The sequence below is a fragment of the Mixophyes fleayi genome, chromosome 6, assembly GCF_038048845.1.
Source record: "Mixophyes fleayi isolate aMixFle1 chromosome 6, aMixFle1.hap1, whole genome shotgun sequence".
NCBI classification, from domain to species: domain Eukaryota; kingdom Metazoa; phylum Chordata; class Amphibia; order Anura; family Limnodynastidae; genus Mixophyes; species Mixophyes fleayi.
The window spans coordinates 152761944-152767388 of NC_134407.1; positions in this window are offsets into that span (position 1 = coordinate 152761944).

Below are 5445 nucleotides of genomic sequence, written 5' to 3' on the forward strand. Positions count from 1 at the left end.
TTTATCGAGGGGTAATTCCCGGGTCGGACCCGGGTTGCCTGCAATATGAATGGTGCAACCCGGGTTTTTGAACCCGGGTTGCACAGAAAACAAGCTGATTGGCTGTCTGCCTGTCTCTGGAGGATTTGGAATTAGGCATTTCTCATTCATTTTATGCTTGCCAAAAAGAGGCCATTAATTTTCCATCTAGAAGTCTAGTCTTTTAGGGTAATCATTGAAACATGCAATGCCTAGCTTTAAAAGCTCCTACAACCTTCCCTTAAGTTTCCCAGTCTCTTTATGCCTTTTAGAAAGCCCTCCTAGACTAGTACGACTAAATATATAAGCCAATTGGAGGTATCCTTTATTCATTATTGTATTATTGTATTATTGTATTGTGTATCACCATTTTTCAGCCAATGAAAACTGCTCTGGTGATGACTCCCACAAATTGCCAGGGCACAGACTTGTGCAGTATGAATGGGGTCAACCCGGGAAATTCCCGGGTCCGAGGTGCAGTATGAATGGTGTTTCTGAGCTGGGACACTCCGAGCCCTGGCAAAAACCCGGCTTGAAAAACCCGGGATATTGCCGGGGCGGCAGTATGAAAGCGGTATAAGAGCACATACTACGAGAGACTTGAGGCTTAATAAGGGCACAAGAGTGAGAGGGAAACAATGATCAAGATGATTATACCATGGCTGGTATATTACATTATTAATATGAAATACACTAAAATAAATAGTTGTAATGGCAGTATAAAATTTTAAAAAATTATAATAAATAAAATATACATGTATGCACTATACGCCAATACCAAATATACTGGATTCTTTGTGACAAGGGTACCTATTCACTATGGAAGGAAATATTCAACTGATATTTTGGCGACGGCTTCGGGTTGCAGTTAACTTAATTAATGGTTCCTGGCCACCCAATTGCTTTAGATAATGTTTAAATAAATGCCATGCACAGCTCTGTCGGGAAACCAAGACATCAATTTTCCCCCAGTGTAGGCTAGACCTGCCTCTCAGCACTGATAGATACAGTCTGGCCTTAACAGTGGCTGGCATGTCAGTTCTGGATTACACCAAATCTATCACTATTGCCAATAATGGAGACCTTAGATGGGCTACGAGTAAATAAAAATAATAATAATAATAATAATAATAATAATAATAATAATAATAATAATATAAATATATACCTTTCATTTTATATCACTCTGCCATAACTTATTGAATGTATACCCATTTGATAGCTTTACACTGAAGAGAACTTGACAATTCATTTTTCGATTAAACTTCCAATGTTGAACTAAACGAATAAATGTAATTATGGAAAAATACAGGGAAAACAATATTTATTTAAATTTGTTTGATACACTTAATATATGAAATAAAAAGTTAATAATTTAACAAAGAAAGGTCCATTTGTCCCCCCCCCCAAAAAAAAAACCAACAACAACCATTTACTATGGTACACAAAGCAGTTTATTAATTATTCTCAGTTTAAACAATATATAGCGAATGTGTAAAATGTGGTCTGCACACATGAAGGGGTTAAATGTTACCATATTTTTCTTTTACTGTGGACATCAAGACATATCATTATTGTAGCTTTTTATAAGCCTACACCTAAGGTCTTTTCTGCTCATCTGTTGAGCCCGCTTTGCCTTGTCTTGCAGAATGTGTTTTCTGCTGCTGTTCAAATGGATGTCAGATGATGTCTCTCACTGAAAGGACCTCTCCCATTAAAGGTCAGATCTTTTACTGGGTAAATATTACAGTTTATATAGAGACCAGAACTTACAATATATTTAGTGTTATCAGCAAGTTCCTCCCCCACAAAAAGCCCCACTTCCCACACTGATATTCATAAAAAGTATGGCAATATTTACTTTGGATACTTTCCTTCAATAAAGAACTGTTAATGGAAACTAAGCCCGTCATAAATTAATATTCTGTCATTTAAAGTCATATGGAGGACAACTACATGTAATGTCTGGAATCGTCCAACTTCTTGGGCATAAAAAGACACATGTACAATATTGTTAGGAAACATATTTTGGAAATTAGTTTTGCACCTCATAACACGACTTAAGGAGACTCTCTATATTTTTCTATTTTACTTCTGTATATATTATATTAAGGGATGAATGTATGGTAAAAGTCTTTACCTCGCTTCTGTGACAGTGCTGGCAAGCCTGCCTGTAGAGCTCGCCATTCAGTACAGATGTCATTGTTTCCCTTCTCTTCCCCACAATAAAATATGCTTGTGAAATGACTTTCCCTAGTGTATATGATTATTTCTATGGTTTTTGTGTGTAAGTCTGCATGCAGGCTTACTATTCAGTACAATCTCATAGTTTCTGTTCCCTTTCCTATAATAAAATTAGTTTCCATCAGAGCCTCCTGTATGTTGTATCAAGGTCTGATAATGCTCTTATAATAAAATACATTAAGGCTTGGCATAGAGGTATGTGAGTTATGTGACATCATAGGATGGGTACTGTAAGGAACCAGAAAAAATACATAGAGCAGACAAAAACGTAGCATGAGAAGTGCTTTAAGTTGTTTTAAGTGAGTTTACTCCTTTGTGACATCATTTCACTGACATCACGAAATGTAAAGATCCTAGCATAAATAACTGTAATTTATTGTGCTAGGACTTTAAAATTTGGTGACACCAGTGAAATGATGAATCAGATAGCTGATCATCTGTATGCAAAGAAGCCAAAGCAATGATCTGTCTGAATTCTACTGTTATTAAAACATTGAACTAAAGAAAACTCACACAAAATAGCTGTCAGGTGGGAAGCCCATCTGACAGCTATTATTAGAGCGTCATCGCAGGAGTAGATCTCCACAGTTGAGCATCTCTTTTAAATGCAAAGAATGTTGCACTTAAATGCACTGTAGTAAATAAGCTTTATGCTGGCCACATATTCTGCAAAATTAGCAGTAATATCTCTCTGGCCCCAAAAGGGGTGATTGGATCACTATTAGGCATGTCAGTAAATGTGACCGGAGGATGATGGTTATCTGCCTGTGTGTGTGGTCATCTTTCAACTGCCATAGAGAAGCCAGAAGAGATCTGCCAAATTAAAGACTGACACAGCTGCTCAGTGCTTGGGTTGAGCCTAAGGGGCAAATTTATCATGCTCCAGGTTTGAAAAACTGGAGATCTTGCCTATAGCAACCAATCAGATTCTAGTAATCATTTATTTAGTACATTATACAAAATAACAGTTAAAATATGATTGGTTGCTATAGGCAACATCTCCACTTTTTCAAACCTGCAGCTTGATAAATTTACCTCTAAGGATCAGCCATGTGTGACCAGGATTAGAGTGCTATGCCGTAGTTTTTGCACTAGACATTTTATTAAATAGTTTATATACTCCTTTTACTTTTTTCAAACAACACGTGTATATAGCTATTTCCTTCCTGCTGTTCTTTTATCTTCTTCAATATGTATAAAAATGTATGATTATATATATATATATATATATATATATATATATATATATATATATATATACCGGTATATATTTATATATTATGACAAAATGTAATTTCTGTCTAAAAGTAAAACCCTAGGGCTTTCTGTAATCTGAGAGCTTGACCACAATATACAGTAGACCGTATGGGATAAAGTGGTTCCCCCATTTATTGTTTATATAAACTTCTGCACAACCTTTCATGGAAAGTACCTGGTCAACATATGTATACACAGCCAGAGCTACATAAGAATACATTAGCATGATAGTTTCTGCCCTGAAGACATTATGGGTTGGGAATAGCTATACATTACAGGACGTACTATCCATCCAATTGGATCTACTCCAGCAACCACGAATCTCCTTGGAAGCCCTCAAAGCCAGCTCATTTTGTGTGTCAGTCCACTGCTTCTTTCATTCTATCAATAAATAATTCTTTTGCAGGAAGTAAGTGGTTCACTGGGCACAGAGGGAGCGCTCATTCTGCCAAACCTTAATTGGAACTCACAACTCTGGCTTTAACTGTCCGATAATTCCTCAGTCCCCCCACCCCATTCCAGAGACCATTCAGCAGCTTCTTACTGCCTATTGAAAATTCCAATGTAAGCACTGTATTCGTTTCCAAAGGAATCAAGGATTCTAACTGTTAACTAGCTATATATACCACAACATATACGATGAAACTAAGGAACACTATTGACAGGTACAACAGGAAAAAAATAGTGGATGCAAACACTTACATTCACTTAGCCTTCAGTGCTCACCTTCAGGAAGATTGTGGATCAGCACATAAAGTGCTAGTATTCTTCAGCTTTGCTCTCGAGACTCTTTTTCCCAATCAGAAGACTGAATTACAAGGTACAAAATGATCCATTCCTTAGTATTGGCCTCTGTGCCATTTGTTCTGCTGTATAAAATGTTCCATCCATTGAACGTCTACAAGGTATAATAATCCACAGCAGGATTGCGGTGCAAGATACCAAATCAGCCATCCCAAAATGCTACTCTTCTTATCTAGAGTTCTCCAAAAATAAGGATGGGTTAATTCCATATCAATTGAGCTACAGACTGAAACATTCCCTGTGAAATGCCTAAATTTTCAGGAATTTTGGTGGAAGAGAAAAGGAATATTGTTTTCTGAAATGTCCACACCTCTAAATTACTTTCAATTACATTTCGAAACCCTCTTTGATGAAATCATAAGCCTTGATTTGGACCAGTTCGTCTTGAATTCCTCCAAAGTGCATTGGTTTGAGGAGAAGGCGCTGGTGTTTGTGAAGGTGAAGAAGCTTGCATCAGACACTAAAAGGTAGTGGGCTAAAAAAAAGGGCAAGTGAGATATTTTAATTAATTAAAAGTAGTGGAGAGGGAACATTTTCAATGGCATTACTTGTTGTCTGGGTGGGTGCAGAGATGCTACACTTATATTGGGACGTGTTTTGCAACGCTATATTGTACTTGTGTGCAAACCTTCTGGTCTGGTGTTACGAGATTACTTTCTTGGGGTGTCCTGTTGCTGTGTGGTAGCCCACTCGCTATCATCTCCTCTTCTGCTTCGGATATGGCGTGTGTCATCCGCAACCAGGGTGTCCCTTGAATAATCAGGAACTTAAATGTGAAGGACTCATCGGAAACTCCGATGTCCAGTGAGCTCCTTCCAGTCGAGGCAGTTGCCCCCCTATGGGCCAGATTGGTGAGCCAATTGGAGAAAGGCTGGGGTGGACCCGAAGCGGACAGTAGGTGGTCCAGCGTGAACAAGGTAAAGACATTTGCGTGCGTCTGTACCATTCCACGCAGGCGTTACATAAACACAGATACATTGCAGTGGTCACTAGTGGCAATGCAGTGCAAATTTAAAGAAAAATTGGGCACCAGGCCATTTCAGTTAAAAACATAACAACTTTACTTCAACTCCTTCTCCTCCAGCACAGATCATAACGGTTGTAATAAAATTATGTACCTTT